The following is a 20,698-nucleotide window of genomic DNA, read 5'->3' as shown; positions in this document are numbered from 1 at the left end:
GGCTCCGTGCTGTCAGCTCAGAGCCCGATGCTCAACTCACGGAGCTGCCCAGGTGCCCCTATTCCCACTTTTAAACTAACGAGTTAGCAGGCGTGTAGACACCACGCACAAAAGCTACTGTCGACGGGGAAAAGTGAACAGTCACTTATCTTGTCTGTGCAGGGACAGTACGCTTGATAAATATAGCGTGTCTCCATAAGGAAGCTGAGATTTAAGAGACAAAAATAGTACATAAACAGCAAAGTATGACAAAATAAAATTATGTTCTCCCAGATGACTCCGACGCCAAACCCAAACTATGATACGGGAAAAAGAAGGCTTAGTTAGTGGCCGGAGAACATCGACCTCCTAGCGGTGGTTACTCGGCTTATGAGAAGCATTTTTATTAATAAGAGAAATTGCAATACCCCTCAGATGGAGAGTCTATTTGGAATTTGAAATGAAAGCTTTTCCTCCAATAATGATGCATATTCAAAAGCCAGCTATGAACCTTTGGTTTATTTTTTTAGGACTAGTATAGAGTTAATGTTCCTGGAACTAGCCAGAAGGGCTTAGAAACTAGTAAGTGCGTTTCCATGGTAACGGGCTGCTCTGCCAAGGAGAGATCGGTTCACACATTCCCTATAACCCAGCGACCGCATGGGGAGAAGGGAGATCTGCATTTGGGGTTTTCAGGGTCACTGCCAGCTATGATTTTTGCTAGGTTATTTGTTTTCATGAGAATTCACGTGGCATTCATGTTTACAAGTTACCTAAGCTTAATGGCGACGGCCATCGGCATGGGCTCTGGGGGAGGTATGGTGGTGACAAAGGCACCCACGGATTTCACTTTAATTCATGCTCTGGGTTACAGACCCCTGGCTGGAAGAGTCCAACGTGGAATCCCGACAGAGGAGGGGCTGCGCCCAACAGGTGCGGCACCCTTCACGTAGATGAAGCGCAGAGAGCGGTTGCTGTCCAGCAGGGGCTTCGTGAGCCCCGCTGGACAACTGACTTGTGACAACTGACCAGGGGATCGTCAGAAGGATCGGGCAGAAAGCATGGTTTCCAAAGACACGGAAGACAAGTGCGGGAGACGCTCCGTAACCCGGAAATGAACGATCACAACTTCCTGAATAAGGGTGTCTTCTTCAAGGGGATTTTTTTTCCCAAAGGAAATGTTCTCATTCTGCTTTGCTTCAAATGTAATTCTGGGTGGCGAGAGGAACATGAAAATGGCCTTCTCTTTTGTCTTACAGGGTCCGCCTTCTGGAGTGGCATTAACTTTTGGCCCATTACAGAGGTTGTACGGTCAAGGATTCACTAGACGGGTGAAGGCAAGGCCACACCTATAATGCACGGCTGCCCCCCCGCAGAGAGTGGTCCCACGAGGACAGCAGTTGCGTCCTGCAGTTTCCTCCCCTGTACCAAGGGCATACTGTGAAGATGAAGGGGGAAAATCCAGGTTAATGCTTAAAGTGGGGCCACGAGTCTAGCAAGCATCCAACAAATGTCAGCGGCTACATGTCATTACCATGGATGTTATCAGATTGTTAATATTAAAATTGAGGCAGGGTCTCTTACGAGGCCTTGGGAAAAACGCAGGTCAATCTTCCAAATGATGAGATGAAAACACAAGAGATTCTCAAAGGAACTCTCCAAAAGTGTACACAGATACCTTAGACTTTATTTTGAATCAAACTAATCAATTGAAGGTCTTCTGAATCTTGCTAAGGTAACAGCACATTGGGGGAGAAACACAGAAACTGTACTTTGAACGTGTAAATAAAATGTCCTAAAAGATGCCATCACGGCAAAAATATGTTTTTAATGTAGCGGTTAGTTTTGGTGGTATTTTACTTCTATGAAACGCTTTCTCCTAAAAGGTGACTGCCTGATGTAAAAATAAAGAAGGACTATGTGAACTTTCAATACGAATAGCCAGCTTTGAAGCAAAACTTATCAATGCACACCCATAGTATATCTATTTCTCAAATTATCTGTATCAAATCATTACAATGTCAGGATGTTTATGGCTTTCTCCCACCCAGTGGATGTGTTGTCAAATTGCCATAATTATTTTTGTCTTTATTTCGGTCATAACCTATTTATCATGCCAAATAGAGTATCTGCAAAGCAGAGCCATGGATGCTAATCAGAAGAAAATGACCAGGGAAAGAAATGTACTCTGGGCAGTAGAAGGTAATGTCTTTGGACTCAGCTTTTATTCTAGTTTTTTGTGGAAAGCAGAACTCCTAAAACTAAGGCACCCACAAATAGATCAAACCGTGAAACTAAATCACTGCGAATTTAAGGCACAGTGTTTTAAGCACTACACTGAGGGAAGCAGCTGCCAAAGAGAAGCAGTAAACATCGAAACAGATCCCCAGTGCAAATGACAAGGCTGGCAGAGATCTGGAATGTTCTCAGAACTGTAGAGATTATAGCTCAGGCACAGATGACCTTCACACGATGAAATGCTTTATGAGCCTCGCCCACTGAAGTTCACCGATCCACGCAGATGATACACAAAGGCAGCAACTGATAGACAGTATTAAGACCACAGAGTTGATGTGAAATAAAACCAATCATCTGTGAAGGTTTTATTTCAGCTTCTCCCTGCCCTTTGTGGGACCATTTGATTGTCACCTAAAACTTCAACGCCTTACTGCAGAGTTTTCACGACCGCTAAAGGCATATTCGTGGCACTAGCTCTGATCCCGTCAAAGGCAGTATTTATGTACACGGGAATATAAAACTGTTGTAACAAGGAAAAATGTTGCAGATTTACAAGGGATCAAATTTACAAGGGAGCAAGTTGAGGTGCATGGGTTTCATCTTGTAAACGCTCCGATCAGAAAGGCAGCATGAAAAGCAGAAAAATCTGTCCTTGATGGTTTTCGGATAAAATATCGCTTCCCCTTGGAACATGCTCGTAACTTATTGTTCCTCCTCACATCCAGGATGGGGCCACGCCAAGCACCAGGCGTAACTTGGAAGCAGAGTTCCGTGTTCTTGGGACTTCCACATAAATTCTAGCGCGCGCAATCAACTGGCAATCATGTCTTTCTCAAGTTTGGAAAATGGAGAACATACGATTCGGTTTATTAAACTAAGTGTTCATTGCATCCCATAAAAAGAAGCAAACACAATCCCCCCCCTACTCAAATCTCCTCCAAGAATGAAGAGAATACAGACAATGGGTTATGGAAGGCAAAAGGACCATTTCACTGAATTCAGAACTGAACTACAAAAGATGGGGAAGCCTGTCTGGAAACGTCATTTTATCACCGGAGTTCTAAACTGGATGTGTGAGTTGAAAACATTTAGGCCTTGCTACAACTAGAAATTCATCAGCTCAGGAAAACAAGGAAGACAGCTACGGAGTGACTGGGTAACTGGGGAAATGCACTGTTATGTACAAACTCACTGAATATATGTATGCACATAGCAAAATGAGATTTAATGGAAAAACCGAAAGATGTGATTATCCTTTAAAATCAATTATGAAATTATTTATCATCCTCGCATACTTTAACAGGTATAAAATAAGTACATTTTTGCTATTCTGTGCACCGCTTAAAATATATACTATAACGGAATTTAGTTTTTCATTTAATTTCACCTTAGCAAACATTTATTGGGCCCCTCTCATGAGCCAGGTGCTAGACTAACCATGAGGGAGACAAAAATGACCGATTCCTGTGCTCTGTCCCTGAGGAGATCAGATTAGAGAGGGAAAAAGATACCACTGGAATTGAAACATTTGATCTCAGTGCAGAAATAAAGTATGTAAGAGCCACGAAACCACCCAAGAGGAGCACGTGGGGGTAAACTGTAGAGTCAGGGGTAACGAAGTCTTCCTGGAAGAGATGACGTCTGGGCAGACTCCTAAAGCTGAGTGCCAAGCCAGAAAACAGTCTAAAACCCAAGCCCAAGAGCATTAAGAATCTGCTATTCACAGAGGCTGTGAGTCCTTTCATGATCCTTCGGGGAAACCCTGTGTGTGTGTCGGGGGCAGGGGCGGGCGGGGGGAAGATGTGCAGGAGAGGTAAACAGACCGTCATGGGGAATCTCATCTGAAGTGAAGCGGCCTGAACCTGACCTTGTAAGTGATGGGAGCCAGTGAATAGTGGTGAGTGGGGGCCAACGTGCCACTTGAAATCACCTGTGCTCTTTGGAGCGCGCAGATAGACCTGGGCAGACAAGGAGAGCAGCAAAACTTCAGAGAAGGTAGGACCAGGGCTTGAAGGAGATACGTGGTATTGAGCTGGGTATCAGATGTTTTGCTTCCGGGGATCCCTGCTGGCCTCACCCAACAGAAACATCGTTGGAAAGCTGCAAATTAATTTGGGAAGCCAAATCAGATTTGGTAAGCCAAACCACACCCCTGACAACTTACTCGTGTTTCTATTAATTTCATTGATTATTAAGTTGGCGCTGGGCCCTAAAGGCTAGAGCTTAGAATGTAATACGAATGGAAGTCTTCAAAGCATTTTGTCGGCTGCAGAAGTTGTCTCTAAAGTAAAGGTTATGTGGAACATCGGCGTGCAAAACAGACAGACACACGGTGGTTTTGGCTAAAGCAGGGCCTCAAATCTCAATGCCCCGTCAGCCTGGAAACGTCTGTGCTCCAGGGAACGGTGCTGAAAACCACTGAAGAAGCCCCATTCATTGACTCCACTGATAAGCAAATGAGGTCTCCTGGGCAGAGGCCTTGTTTCAGAGTTGTGATGGAGAAGGAGACAGATGGGTTCACACGCACGGCTTTTCCGGTTATGAGCCACGTTACTTTGACAAGTCGCTTTCCTTCTATGCTTCTGTTGCTCATCTATAAAGTTGAGGTGACAGTGCCCCCCGTTCCTCAAAGCGTAAGCGCTTTGTAAAATGTATATGTCTATGAAAAAAAAAAAAAAAAAGCAAATTGCCAACCTCCATTCAGAGAGCTGGCAGCAAAGCCCAATGATCCGAGTCCCAGACGGCCGGGTGATCCATCCAAGACCCCTCCCCCTAAGGATAAGGATGGAGGTGACAGAGAGCATGGGTCTCTTTGAGGCCACTACATAATCCACAGCCTGGAGGGGAACTGTTGTTGGCATCTACAGCAAGTTTTGTTGTTGTTGTTGTTCAGAGAATCCTTTAGCAGATCTAATCTGCCAAAAGAATATGGTTTCTAAATAGGAAGAAAACATTTAGCTCCAAAGTCTGGGATCTGGCACGTACACCATCACTCCTGACACGCTTTGGCAAGGTGTACAAGAAGGCTGCATCTGCAGCCAAACATGGGCTTGTATCTTGCCCCCTGATTACCTGCTCCGTTCCAACAACTGCCGGCTATGAGAATTAAGCGAGACGATGCATAAAGGCCAGATGACTGGCCTCTGAAAAGCGCCTAGTAAATGCTAGGCCAACACCGGTTCCACGACCTTCCGCTCGTGCCACCATCGTGTAAGTCACTATGCTATGGAGCTATTTGTCCATTAATATCCCACTGTCTTCACCGGGAAACACAGCAGCATTTAACACGTAGTCTTAGAGGATCACCATCTATTACTGACCAGTGAGGAGACCGGAAATCAGAGAGGGCAGTTTGTGAAGTATTTTACACAGCAATAAGGTGTGAGCTTAAAACAGAGGTAGCACCCTCTACAAAATATACTAAGACGCGCGCGGTGGTCTTACTTATGTAAGAGGCCAACTGTCAACGACATGGCTACTTATTACTTTAAAATAGAAGAACATTTCAGCTAGCGATTCAAAACCAGGTTTCAACAGTCATAAAACATAAGATCGACTGGATGTAAATGTCTAATGATCATATGGTGCTTTGAAAGACGGTTGTTGTATTTAAGGTGAACGCATGACGTCAAGTGTCATTAATACGATGGAAAACCCCCAAACGTTGCAGATTTGGCATAAAGTGTCTTCAGGGAGAGACTTAAAGTCACATGATGAACAGCAGGGCAGCGGGCAGGTCCTCATTTGCAAGAGGACAGCATCAAGGAATGCGGCAAGGAATCAGTTACACGAAAGCAGAATGCAGCACGTTACGTAACAGGGACGAGTTCCGGGGAAGGTTCAAAGTGCAGAAACACACGTCGGTAGGGGAGGAAATGCACGCGGCCTTCAAATGCCTTATAAGTAAACACGCCAGGTGTATTCTGAGATCATTTATTACATTCTCTAAAAGCCCAATGTGAATAAAACCTTTTCAGGCTCAAGTTCAACAAACGCATGCGTCTTTCTGGTTCGCGACAAGCCAATGGTCAAAATCTTAAATCTATGAGGGTATTGGCTTTCTAAGATCTCCTCATTGATTGCATGAAGAAAAGAAAGGGGGGGGGGTCTTAAAAGTATAGCATGAAATGAACCACAAATAAAACTAGGAGAATAAAAGAAAATGAAGCCCTGTCTTCTCCCCTTAGTTTTTGCTGTCTACTGCCAGGGTTCTGGAGCAAGGACACAGAGCCCGAGACAGAGGCAGAAGAGGCAGTGGGATGGGGGAAGACAGTCACGTATCAATGCCGACCCTGACTCACCAGGGATGTCCATTCTGATATACTCTGTAAGACAGTGTGCAGAAGGGGGTCTTGAGATCGCAGTATGGGAGCTCACGCCTTTGCTAAGTTTAGGATCTAAGGCTACTGGGTGGGGATATTGACCATGATTCCAGCAATCAAGTATAAATATCCCACTGGCACCTCGGTGGAACCTCTTGGAAAGTAATCCACATTAACAGATGGAAAGAACAGCCTCGCAGCCCCCTCTCTACCTGGGAGATGGAGAGTGGCAGGGTATAAAAGGTGTTAAGCTTTGCAGTGAAAAGTCATGTTTTCAAAAAACGGGATTCAAGTCCACGGTTCACTGGATGGAAAGCAAGCACGAGAATCTTACAAAACCACTTAAAATCTCAAACTCTGCCACGACGTATGGGCCAACTGCCTTCAAAACGATGCTTGAAAACAGTATGTTTGTCTGTTAACCGGGGTGCACACCATCAATGCGTTGCACTTCCTCCTTTGCACGTCCACTATATGAGATGAATGTCAGCCGGCAAGGTCTAGGTCACAAACACACCTCTCAGGAAAGATAGCATGGAGGTTTCAGAGGACACAGAGAACAGACCCTTGGCATTCACAGACAATGCGACGATCTACGAGAATAGACCAAAGATTCGAATACACAGTTCAGTCGTACTGGAATCTTCCACAGGTCATGGATCTGAGCTACCCACGATTTAGCCATTCTCTTCTGGCATGTGATCAGGGCTTCTGTTCTGCCTAAAATCCATCATTTTCTTCGATCTTTTCGCATTTTCTTTGCAACCAACCCCGAGATGAGTTAACGGACACCCTTCTCAAAATTAGTTTTCAAACACAAAGTTTTTATCCCTTCACGAGAAGGACGGAGAATGTCAGTGTCTCAGGGGGCAGGAAAGGTTCCTTATACCCATTAAATCCCCAGGTGCCCTAGGCAGTGGATTCCTGTATTTTTTTTTTTTTTTTTTAAGGAAAAGATGAATGGATTAACACACAGGCAGAACGCGAAGCCGGGGTGAGTGTGAACAGTAGGCATGGCTGTGCTCATTCCTCATTTTTCATGAGCGCTGATGTATGTCTTTTGAGGCGGTACCTCCCCCAAATTGCAAATTAAGGCTATTATTGAACTTGGGGCCAAGCACAAATAATTGAGCTTTTGAATGCTGAATCTGAGTCCCTAGGGAACACAGACTTTGAGCTAAGGAACAGAACTGTATCTAAACTAAATTTTGTAAACAAAACCCTATTTAAATGCAGTTGAGGAGTCCAGATTTAAAGAGCCTTTTGATAAAGCTAATTATGCCTTCACTGCTCCCTCGTTTGAGTAGCTTAAAGTTGAAGCTCAAGTTCTTACCGTAACATTCAACTGTAACTCGCTACAAACAACTCAACTTTTCCTTTTTTTTTTCCCCCTTTCTTTTTCCTGACTTCATTTTCTCCTTCCTTTTCCCGCATGTAGACTGTGTCTTTGTCTTTCAGCGAAGTGATGCACCCGGTCCCGTTAACCCCTCCTGCTGCCATGTCTTGTGTCTGCAGAGGATGCTGCTACCAGAACTTGTAAAAGACAGAGGAGACCTACAGTGATTTTCCTTTATACGCAGAGGAAACCCTTGAGTCCTATTCAAGTCCACAAACTATTCTCGATCGTCTACAGTTTGCTAGATTCTGTGCTGGATTCTAAGGCACGGGGTTCAAACATAATTCCTACCCTCCGATTGCTTATATAATTCGCCAGCAAGAAGCGGAGGAAACATAACCGTAACACAAATCAGGTAACGGTAAGTACGCCGTATGTATGCAGAGACTGAAGAAAGTACACGAAAGAGACACTCGCGGTCCTAAGGGACTATGAGTGCTTGTAATGTAAGTTCTGAAATAACAACGATTTAGGAAACAGCAAAGTCTTCACGCAGGAGGGGAAACTTGAACCGGACCTCACAAATCACGGGGGGATTCTGATCGGGTTTCTACTTGTGTTTCTGGCCGTCAGTGGGTCTGTTTTACCTTCCAGTGGAGATGCTGTGGTTTCCTCTCGACTGTGTTTTCCTTAAGTCTATTTAGATGTCACTCTATTATGGACATTTCAGAACCGACAACGGCTCTCCAATCTGTGCTGTTGAACGAAACTGTGATTTTCCTGAAGGGCTTCCAGCATTGATAAATGACTTCATTTCCCTTCAGGAAGCTCGTCAGTCCACAGAAGCATACCGAGGCTGCAGGACATCCTAAAGTCTTCTCTAAGATTTCAGCCCCGCCCGTGCCCCTTCAGGGCAGGTGCCGATGGATGCCCGCCGTGGCTCAGACGCCACCGTTGAGAGCCTGTGTTCTTTACAGTAAGAGAAAATTGTTAAAGAAACTTACCATGTCATTTGAGAATCATACAAATGCTTACACCAAAGGATGACTGCGAGACTGTGCCTGTAAATGTACATGGTATATACTAAATTGTGAAGAAACTTGGTGAATGAATGAGTGGTAGAAAGTCTTGGATTTTGCTCAACAAAAGCTTTTTTCTTTTTTTTTTTTCTTTTTTAAGGAACAGGTAACTTTTGAGATGGGCCTCCAAGGAACTCCTCGACTCCGAGAGTGAGGCGCTGATAAGGAATTGTGGGGAGGAAGACGCACACAAACTCTGCTGAGCCAGGTGTGAAGGGCGCACGAGAAGAGTAATAGATCCTGACTTTGGGTAAGTGTGGAGAGGCCAGCCGAGAGGTGGCTTTCGCTGCAAGGCTCTGGACTTTAAATTTGATCGATGGGTACCTGGGAGAAAACAGGGTTTTGGAGCAGGGAAGGAACAAGATGAAAACAGTGTTGGCAAAAAAATGTTCTGCCTGCTAAATGGACTGGTCTGACAGCAGAGACCAGAGGGCAGGCTGACTGATATAATAAGGCGAAGTCAGTAACAGAGCTGTTTGGTGTTGAAGGGACGGGGTCTGACGTCTAATGCATGAGGAAAAGCCGGTCAGGCTTGACCTCCCTGGACACGGATGGTAAAGAGCCAGCAGTGCCTCAATGGGGCTTCCTTCCAGAGGAAGTTCCTTCCAGTGACCGTTGTGGTGGAAACTGCATGTCTTTGTCTGAGGATGATGCTGAGCTGAGCTCGGCTTTACACGTGTCTTCTAGAGTCAGACCCACCAGACCCAAGTAAAAGCAAGAGATCAATTTCAAGACAGTGACAGACCAGTGCTATGGGAAGCTATGAGAGCAGGTACGTCCAAACACCATCCAAAGGCCATGTGCAGAGGCCAACTTTCTCCTAGGGGTCTTAGTCTGTTCCGGATGCTACAACAAAATGCCACGGACCGGGTGGCTTATAAACAATAAGCATTTCTTTCTCACAGGTCTGCGGGCTGGAAGTCCAAGATCGAGATGCCAGCGTGGTTAGTCCTGGGGAAGGCCCTCTTCTGGGTGTGTCCTCACATGGCAGAAAGGGCAAGGGATCTCTCTGGAGCCTCTCCTACCAAGGTACCTTCCCATCCCGAGGGCTCCACTCTCATGACCTAAGTAGCTCCCAAAGGCCTCAGCTTCTAGTACGATCACATTGGGCATTAGGATTCCAACATATGAATGGGGTGGGGGACACACTGAGACCACAGCACTAGGCTCTGGAAGAGAGTGACCAGTTTGGAGAGGATACTCCGATGCTCACTAGTCACGTGGTCCTGATAAGCCTCCACCTCTCTGAACTTTGCATAGTCAGGATGCTTGGACGCTTCCTCAGTCCACACCTCATGGTGGAGCAGAAACTCAACAGGCTGGAGAATAAAAGGTGAAGGACTTGACAGGCCAGCTTTTTACTTGCCACTACTCTGTATGTGTCCTCCTCTCTCTAATGGGTGTTTTCTTACAGCCCCTTTCTCTCATCACTTGGCTTTCTGGTCTCATCCCTTGTCTAATTGAAGACCACCCATAGTTTCTAGGGAGTGGTTCCAACATTCCACAAGATATCCATGTTGTCTTGTGACCTTCCCGTTCCACTTTCCCACTGTCCAATTATCCTCAACTATGTTTCCCATTCCATTTATGACCCTAGCATTATAAAGAAATCAATGGGTATGAAAAGTCTAGTAAGGGATTGATAGAAGAGCCTGGGGGTAGACTTGGGATTTTATACCCAGTGCATCTTATCACACGGTTGCCCTTTCAGGAAGTTTTAACCCCTTCAGTTCTTGCATCCTCATCCACACGATGAAGATTCTTAAAGCCTTCTCTGCAGGGCAAGTAAGCGGATGAGGCACAGGATGCCTCTAGCACAGCACTCCCCAGGTAGGCCTTCCACGGACCATGGGCTTAGCTCTTCTTCTAATCTTTGTAGAAAACCAGTGACTAAGGGCGCCTGGGTGGCTCAGTCCGTTAAGCATCTGACTCTTCGGCTCAGGCCATGATCTCACAGTTTGTGAGTTCAAGCCCTGCATCAGGCAGACCATGTGGAACCTGCTTGGGATTCTCTCTCTCCCTCTCTCTCTGTCCCTCCCCCACTTTCTCTCTCTCTCTCTCAAAATAAATAAATACACTTAAAAAAAAAGAAAAGCAGTGACTACATCGACAATGAACTGATGTATACTGTAATAGTCACTAGTAATTAACAACAACAAAAAACTATGGGCACACAGTAACTTACAGAAGTTCTTTCCTTTGATTAAAAAAGAGCATTTCAAATATGCCAAATAACTTAACTGGTAATTTAACAATTTAAATTGCCATCAGTAGTGGCCTCTTGAATTTCATAATAAATACGCGTTAAATCCTCAAAAACAGAATTCTACTTTCCGTCTGAGTATAGGACTATTTTGTTTTAGAGAGGAGAATATCCCTACGTCTAACTTCACAGAAGCCTATATGATTTTTGTGAAGGAGAATAAGACAAGTAAAATCCCAGCTACTTTTTCCCAGAGGATGCCCCTCCTCTTCCTCTGCTTTTTTAAAAAGCACCAAGCAAGGTCAAAGCCTGGCTCCACTGGGCTGCACGGTGGGTCTCATTACCGCCGCTGGCTTCCCTGGCTCCTGGGGAGACCTTGCTCAAGGTCAGCTGAGCCGGCTTTGGGAGAGCCACACCTGACTGTACCGGTGGAACTTGAGCTCTGAGTCATTTGCTTGGCAAAGAGCTGATCTGGGAAAAGGCAAAAAGTCAGAGATGCTGGCGTGAAAGGTGGATGAGTCATGGACAAGGAACAAATCTTTCGTTAGGGAGGACCAGCGTTAGGAGACACTAAAATGGAGAAACAGCGGTTTGGGGAAAACTAGCCCGGATTTTTGGTCAGGAGCATTTAACACACACAAAAAGCAGGCAAAGGTTGCTTTTGCTCCCGGCAATGTCTCAAGTACCCAGCACTCACACTACGAAGGAACAAAAATCTGTGCCAGAGAAGTTTTGGAAAAGGAAGCTTTCCAGGCGAAACTGCCCTTATCAGTTGCTTAAGTTTGATTCCAATAATAAGAAACTAAAACACTGTAACTTATTTCCTCAAATTGTAATCACACGGATAATGCATAGAAACCGTTTGTTTCTTTCACGGCGACTTACATAAACATTATACAGGGGGGTTTCATATTCTAGACTGAAAAAACTCAAAAGTTTAACCAAGAGAAGACTGCAAGGTCATTTTATGCCTTTCTTTTCTTTTTTAGTTTCCTTGAGTAAGGAACCATGTTTTAAAAAGACACACCTTGTACTCTTTTTTTTTTTTTTTTTTTTAACGTTTATTTATTTTTGAGACAGAGAGAGACAGAGCATGAGCAGGGGAGGGTCAGAGAGAGAGGGAGACACAGAATCTGAAACGGGCTCCAGGCTCTGAGCTGTCAGCACAGAGCCCGACGCGGGGCTCGAACTCACGGACCGTGAGATCATGACCTGAGCCGAAGTCGGCCACTTAACCGACTGAGCCACCCAGGCACCCCCACACCTTGTACTCTTAAAAACAACGTAATCTTAAATGCACGTCTTGAGTGATCATGAAAAACGCGAATGACAAGATTAGTACCTAGGTCTCCATAGGGTTACCTATCTCTATTTCAAGAACGCAGAAACAAAACAAAGTTTTAATACACTTCAAATGCAAAAACCACCCCAAACAGTTGAAAACATTTGGATGGCGAGGCAAAAACTATGCTTTTCAACAACGATCTTTTAGAGCCCTTTTGAAGTAAATGTTTCCATCTTATTTACGGGAAAACCAGCAGAGAAACAACTGAAATCGGCTTGTGTACAATTAACTGACTTAGACACAGGGCCAAGAGTTAGTGTCTCCAACCCAGGCGACATCGCATTAATGAGTCAACGTGGCTGGATCCTTTCTCATCTCTCCCATGCAGGACCTCAGCTAAATGAGAATATTGACAAATATCGACAAACTCAAGACGGCTGTGCCTGGGACAGTAACTGCCTGTCTTCTCCGGAAGCTGTCTGGGAGGGAGAAAGGACGTTCCTTCACCTCTTGCATGCCTCTACGGAACCAGGCACTCCCACAGCTATGTCCTTGGCCTTCTCCAAACCCCTACTAGCTTGCTGTTATCTTAGCTGGCATGTGGGCAACTGAGGCTCAGAGAAGTAAAGTCCGTTCGCAGGGTTGGTAAGCAGTGGAGCTGAGTTCACACTCGTGTCTACTCAACCCCTCAGTGTTTTCCTGGCTACCAGGGTCGCAAATTCACCTGCTCTCAGGAGCGAGCCCCCCCCCCCCCCCCCGGGCATTAACATCGCACGGCGGTGTCTGAAAAAGCACGGGAGCTGGGAATCATAAAAGGGACCCACAGGCCCATTTGTGGGGGGCCTGCTTTTAGCACCTGTCCCAGAAAACCCCCTCCCTTGTGGGCACATCGGGATGGGTGGGCTCCTCGAATGAGGCCGAGTGGAGAACACGGGCCCTGCTGGAGGCACTCCCTCTTAAATCCTGTGTGCAGGGGCAGTTTTGCAATCTCAGACCTGGGGATGGAAGGCGTGGAGTTCCTTCCAGCCAACAGGAGCCTAGGGCTTTCCTCTCAGCACTTCTTATATCCGGGATAAGAAGATAAGGTAATATGGTGATGGATTTCAGGGCATATCACTGGGGGGCACTGTTGGCTTTTTCTGTAATGCCTCTCTCTCCACAGATGGCAGAATTCCACCTGGCACAGGCCGGTTCTTACCTGTCAGCCTAAATTAGATTCTGAAGTTCCTGGACAGTGGTAACATCTACCCAACAATGTCATGCATAATGCAGGAATAATAAACTACAGAATGCATGAAATACTATACGAGCAATGGCCCGATTCATATGGATGCTGGAAAAGAGGCTTGAGGAAGGCTGTCGATCAAATCGGAGCTTGTGGCCACTTGGGAATATGGCGCTGAGGTTAAGACTGTGCTCTCGTGACGTCTGTGCCTTACCACTGCTTAAGTGACTGCAGACATCAGTTAACTGGAGAGCTGTCTCTCAACTTCCTAAACATTTCCAATGTCCTCGTTTGGTGATATCGAACTCTCAGCCCCTCTGGAAAAGGGAGGAACCATCTGGACCCTGACCACTGTTCATCCACGTCCTTGCTTCCTTCGGGGGAAAATGGGTCTGGTTCTAGGATGTTTCCAGGCTCTCCATCAGCTCTGGAGACCAGGAAGGAATCCTGGGGTGGTGTGGACACAGGATGAGATGCCCAGCAGTCTCTTCATGAAGCACGCACATTTCCATAGCTGTTGGCTATCTGCCAACACTTGCCCCCGGCCTTCTCAGTCTGTCCCCTGGCTGGCCATTAGGTTCTGGCCTCTTGACATGGCCTCCTTTGGGAGCCATCCTGCAAAACTCTCTCTCCCCAAAACTCCCAGGGCACTTAATGCTGGCCCTACACCATTCGGCCTGTCAGAAAACACCATTTCATTCCCCGACCATAGACAGTGTACTTTTCATTAAAGTACAAAGATGTTCGTTTGTTAATGTCGCCTTCAAACCCACGCAGTGACGAGTAGCTGGTCACTGACTATTGGTAAATACAACACGGCCTTTGAAAAAACCGTCACTACTAAGCAAATATATAGAAGACATATCATGGAATTCCTTGGAAAAGCAAAAGTAAATCAAGGTTACTGTTACTTTTAGTCCTGGTAGAGACCTCCAAGACAGGAACTCCTTTTTTTTTTCTTTGTCTTTTTTCTTTTTTGGTCAGACAGCAAAATATCTGAAACCTCAGCCTCTCAGCCTCTTTGTCTTAATGTAATAATGTCACAGGTTTTCAGAGCGAATCAATACCTTCTGCTCAGAACGGGTCCAAATCAAGCAATGTACTTACTTGAAAGAGGAATGAGTATTTTATGGACGGTAGGCAGAAGTCACAGGGAATCCTTTCTACCTTAAGCTACTCTCTGCAGCATGTAATATCTGAAAATAGAGAAAAAACTGCTATTGCTTTTTTATTTGACAGAAATAGGCAGGCTACTAGATATATATAGCAATGGAAAATGATGGTTCTTTTAAAAATGGGCGCATGAATTAAAAAAAAAAAAAACAGATAACAAACAGGTAGGTACACCAAAATGTGTTAGTTCTCACACACTTCACTTAGAGGCGAAGGGTTTTTTGCTCACCTCAGCTACGCTTTTAAGGAGACATTTAACCACGGGCGGCAATTATATAGAAGAATCTGCACGCTGAGTTGTGAGAAGTCACATAAATAAAGGCTGACAGGACGTCATCTCATTTCTGGAACTGCTGCCCTGAACATCCCGAGTCTGAGTCTACCCAAGGTCTGGCAGGGTGTTCGCATGTCAAATGGCCTCAGGGCCATCTGGTAGTGCCCCCCCCCCCTTCAGAACGGGAAACAGGCCCGCTCAGGTAAGGGGCTTCACAAAAACCACTCGGCTGGCTGGGGCAGAGCTCCAGGAGTACCCCTACCTGCACTGTCAAGCCCCCATGATAGTATTCATTCATTCATTATTCATTCATTCATTCTCAAGTACTGGCAGAGCACTTTCTATGAACCAAGTTCTATTCTAGGCTCTGTGGGTGAAGGGAAAAATGTCTGACCTCAGCGTCTACATTCCAGTGAGGGGAGACTATATTCTCAGAAATGTCCCGCTACCATGGCGGCTGGAGACATCTGAAGGCAGCAGGGGAGCTAGCCAGGGGTCTACTGGGGGAAGCACATTCCAGGCAGAGGGGGCAGCCAGGGCCCTGAGGCACAAGGAGCCCAGGAGGCTGCTAGGACTGGAGCAGGGGACATGCGGGGACCCAAAAGTAGTAGCTAAGTCTGTGGCAATGGACCAACCAACCAGTGGAAAGCAGGTGTCAGAGAAGCTGATGAAGCACAGAACTTTTGGGATACCTACTTAACAGGTGGGCAGAAAAGAAGGAGCCTGGAAAGAAACAATTCAAGACAGGAGAAAAATGGAAGGGGGCTGTTTCCCAGAGGCCAGCAGGCCAGCTCCCAGCTGCTGCCTCTGGTGGTCCGCTCTGAAGGAGAATACGTCCAACACAGAGAGTAGCGGTAGAGCGAAGGCAGAGGGAAGTCAAGGCTGCGATACGACAGATGTGAAAACGTGGATACGGAGGCCCGACTAGAGCAAAACACTGCAGAATTCTGACTGCGGGTCCCGAATATCGGAAATGCAGGACCCGTATCCACGCAGACGGTTCACTGGTGGAAGATCTAATGCAAACTTGTCCTTAAAGTGGACCTTCCCCCCACATTTGGCACGATTTAAAAGACGCCTAAATTCGATGAAATGTATAAGGGAAGGAAAGCAGAAGGCCTTCATCATAGTAAGGCCAAAGGCAAGTGTTATCACCCACGCCCCAACTTTACAAGCCTGTCTTTAGTGAGCATCGACAAAATAAATGACTCCCACAAAAGAGTCAACAGGCCTCTAAGAGCAAAAAGATTATTCCTGGCAAGGCACACGGTTGCAAAAGTCATCACTGAATTGCTCGGGAGTACAACAGTAATGAAGGTATTTTGAGATTCCTTGAAGATGGATTTTTAAATTACGAGGTACATTTAAATTACTGGATGCCTCAAAAAAGTCTTTTTTAAGTCCCATGTTATGTAAATCTACTAAAACATAAATACTTCTGTGCAACAATCCAGGGTGCATTCTGCAAAGGTGCAGAAGGAAAAAAAAAAAACGACGGTTTATCTTCAGGACGTTCATTACAGATCACAAATAGGAGCACATAGTAAAACTGAAAGTCAGTATAAGCTACGGAACAGCCCTGTGGCCCACGCCAACTCCTACAAGACATTAGCTCTGGTGGATGTGGTGCAAAGTGAGTGGCAATCAGAAAGTTCTGGATGGGGGGCCCGGCGTTACCATCTCTCTTCTCCTGAAGCCTTCCCTCCCTGCCCTTTCTCATTGGGATCACCAAGCTAAACGCCTCTGTTCTCCTCTTATCCCCTATTATTATTTATTTCACGGTCTCTCCTCTACCACAGAGCTGTGTCTTCTATCCTTGTCTCATGAATGCTTAGCGCAGAACCTGGCACTTGGTAGGTGCACATAATCACAGAGTAAAATAATAAAAAAAATGAAATACACTTAAATGAGAGCCCCGTGTCTCTTCAAATATTTTTCCAACCCAGGCAAATCGGGGGGGGGGGGGTCAATCCTGAGATATTAATCACTTGCCAAGGACAGATGTCCCTTGTTTTTTGCCATCACAGATGCCCAAGCATCTGGCCAGAAAGCCACCTCAAGGTGCCATACCACAACCCTCACATCCAAGACCATGTACGACACCTTGCTCTTTCTTTTCTGCCATTATTTTCAGGCTGCGATCAGCCCAGGGGCTTTGTGGCACATCCTATTCTACGTGGAATGACTTTTTGTTTTTAAACTCACTGCCATTTTTTTCGGCTATGATTACGAGCCCCTAGGAGAAAAAGTCAGGAAGTAGCCCTTGATGTTTTAATTTAAAAAATTATACATTTTATATTCTAGTTCATGCTAACGGACTTATTTTTGTTTTGTTTTTGTTTTTTCTTAAATTTTTTTTTTAACGTTTTATTTATTTTTGAGACAGAGAGAGACAGAGCATGAACAGGGGAGGGGCAGAGAGAGAGGGAGACACAGAATCGGAAGCAGGCTCCAGGCTCCGAGCCATCAGCCCAGAGCCCGACGTGGGGCTCGAACTCACGGACAGCGAGATCGTGACCTGAGCTGAAGTCGGCCGCTTAACCGACTGAGCCACCCAGGCGCCCCTAACGGACTTATTTTTGATTGGTCAGAAATGCCGTTCTCTCAGCAGTAAAGAGCCACAGAATTACAAGGATGGGTAGAACAAAATTTTAAAGTGTCTAAGAAACTTATTTTTACTTTCTCATTTCAGAACTACATAAAGAATCCTCTGAACGTAGTAAAAACAGGTAGTAATTGATCTGAAGATAAAAGTGTAGGTTTTGGTACTCTAAGAAAAGATGGCTGGCATTTTGTTTAGTGCTATTTGAAAAATGCCCCTTTAGTATATGTTAAAAGGCCCTTTGGGATATCATAGTACCTTACACAATATCCGTGCGCATTTATAGTTACATCACATTCTTAAGAAGTTCCTTCTAGACACAGAAAGTCTTTTAAGATCCAGCCCTTGAGAATCAACGTCATTTACAACTATTTCCCACAGCTTCCCAAATGCTAAGTGGGGCTGTGCTCAAAAGGGAGGTTTACAATGGTTATGCAGGACAACAATAATTTACTCTTCAGGCAGCTTCCTTCTTGGAAATTCTGTAAGACTAAGGTGATTAAGGAGGGGTTTCGGGAGATTAGCAGAAGGAGAAGGAGGACAGGCAGTTATGGAGCCGCATCAATTTATTCTTGTGCAGACGAGTGTCCACACCCAACTGTCAAATGCAGGTTATTTTCCACACCTGCAGCAGGAAGCATGTCAGGCAAAGGATGGAGGGCTGTCACTGGAGAGAGGGGTCAGGCCGTGTGAAGGACAGCACGATCACCGTAACCAACTGCGCTCCCGCCACGGCGACGCAACCTTCTGAAGTCAGAACCAGGCGTGGCTGGGGTCAGGGGAGTCCAAACAGGAAGTCAGAGCTCTCGGGAGGGCGACCCTTCCCACATTCATCCCGTCACACGTGCTATCTTAAAACCAAAACGCTGCCACTGCCCGTAGTCACAGAGAGCCCCTGCCTTACAATGAGTGACTGCCAAACTTTGTTATTTATAGATGACGCTGCATTACCATAAATGACCCCCTTTCTTGATATATTCTTTATTTTTTTTCTTAAAACTGTGACTTGGGAGAAATGTCACATTAGACAATTTATTACAACCTCCGGATAGACTAGGGAGGGGATCCGGGCGGTGGGGAGTGAAGCACAGTTAGTATTCTGAAGTTTTCCTCTGCCTAAGAATTTACAGAAGCCCTTCCAACCAGATCGTAGCTTTCAATCAAAGCAGTCATTTTAACAAAATACTTAAATGGCACTGTTTGGCTTTTCAGGAGCAGGGCAATAATTCCTGACAGCCTTCAGATATCAGCAGGGCTCTCCACTGATAGCAGACCAGACGCATGGTGGCAGCCAGCCAGCCGTGTGACTGGTGAGGCAATACACAAGTTTCTCTGGTCTCCACAGTCGGCGACGGTAAGGACATCAATTGTTAAGTTTGAGGACCAGATGATAACAAGGGGTTCTTCTGAATCAAACAGCTCTATGGCGAAGGTACGCTGAGAAACAAAAACTCACGCTGCGTTTGTCTGGGTTTCTTGAAGCTCAGCCTTGGCCATTTAGATATTTTTCCTCCAGACTATACTACCTTCATTACACAATTTAAGATTAGGTAGGGTTTGATTTGGAAAACAGTCCAGGCGACCATGCATAGAAATTTTCAAACGTCGTCAGACCTCAGTCAAAGTGGTCAGAACCCCACCTTTCTGTGATTTCATTTCAACTCCGAAAGCAACGTAACATCCCTGTGAAACAAAAGCCCCGAGTGAAAAATTCTCTCTTTGGCACAGCTGAATACGCACCTCTACGTATTTTTGGCACAATGGGATATGCTAATATTCTCCATATTAAAAAGGCTTAATGGGAATTACAAACAGTGAAACAAAGAAAGCCATCCAAAATGAAGGCTGCACACATCTTTGAAGAAACAATAGCACATTACTTCTGCGCCGACACCGGGAGAATCGCTCCCCCGTCCTCATCAAAGTGTGTTTCACTGAACTCTCCTCGATCGCTCATTATTCATGAGAGTCTGGACTCCATGCAAACAAAGTCACCCGGCTACTGAAACGCACCTCCAAAGCCACCTAAATTGAGGCAACATCGGACTTTCCAAAACAGGAGAGAACCAATAAGAATCATCCCCCGCTACCTGCACTCTTGAATCCAGGTAAAAACAACATTCCTTCGTGAACAGGGGAGCTGTTTACCAGCCAAGCCTTCTCCAGGAGAACACATTACAGTCTGGGAAAGCTGGAGCACGCGTGATATTAACAAAAGCAAGATCAAATTAAACGGAGGACATGACGAACGCACTTCATTTCACGCATGGCCCTGTTTTTTTCCTGCCAGATAAAGCCTCAAAGTAATTACCATGAACTGAAACTTCTTCAGTGATCTCCGGGAGCCGGCAGCCGGCGCCTCCGATGAACTACAACAAAGACGGACACCTTCTCTCCGGTGCCTTCCTCCTCCTTTACTGTCAGCAGCCAAGCACCTCCGCCGTCGCAAGAACACAGTAGAGTATCTCTGTATCTATGTCTCCAATGCAGCATAAAGAGTACTGTGGAAACCTATCAAACCGGCGAGCAGCAGGGCGAGCAACCAATGAGGAGAGGCTCATGCAGAATCCAGCACATGCTCTCTGAGGCGCAGGCTGTCACCAGCGCTTAGCAGGCTGCTAATCTAATTATAGCTAGTTTGCTAGCACAGAGCTCTTAGAGCAAAAGCACAGAGGCAAATTGCATTTTAATAAATTAAAACCCCACAGACAAAAATCATCTTGATTTCCTGTCATTTTGAAGATGGATGCCTCACCTCGTAAACGAGAAGTGTTTCTTACAAGCGCGTGCCTGTGTTCTCTCCAGTCTGGAGAAACAAAGAGTGGTGAAATCGATGTGCCGTGCCACCAGCTTCCTTCAACTTCACAGAAGCCAGCAGGGAGAAATAATAAAATCGATACCGTGAGGATATTAAAATCCAAGTCCTCTAAAATCTGCGCCTCACTTTATTTACCCTGGGTTAGCAATTTGCCACTCATTTGT

At 45.7% G+C, this 20,698-nt stretch overlaps 1 protein-coding gene across 4 annotated transcripts in view; it reads right to left on the bottom strand.

Annotated features, from left to right (window-relative positions):
• Positions 1-20,698, bottom strand: part of FAM110B (family with sequence similarity 110 member B) — a 142,450-nt gene that overhangs the window by 45,513 nt on the left and 76,239 nt on the right. The window contains exon 5 of one of the 4 annotated variants that reach the window (XM_042972943.1): positions 4,148-4,317. The exons of 1 other annotated variant lie outside the window; for it this stretch is intronic. The gene's annotated coding sequence lies outside the window, so the exon portion shown is untranslated. Of the gene's footprint in view, positions 1-4,147; positions 4,318-14,774; positions 14,877-20,027; positions 20,112-20,698 lie in introns of those variants that run through there. 2 more of the 4 variants (XM_042972946.1, XM_042972944.1) reach the window with 2 other exon arrangements.

Source organism: Panthera tigris, chromosome F2 (assembly GCF_018350195.1).
Source record: "Panthera tigris isolate Pti1 chromosome F2, P.tigris_Pti1_mat1.1, whole genome shotgun sequence".
In the NCBI taxonomy this organism is placed as follows: Eukaryota; Metazoa; Chordata; class Mammalia; order Carnivora; family Felidae; genus Panthera; species Panthera tigris.
This window is presented reverse-complemented; position numbering and strand designations above follow the sequence as displayed.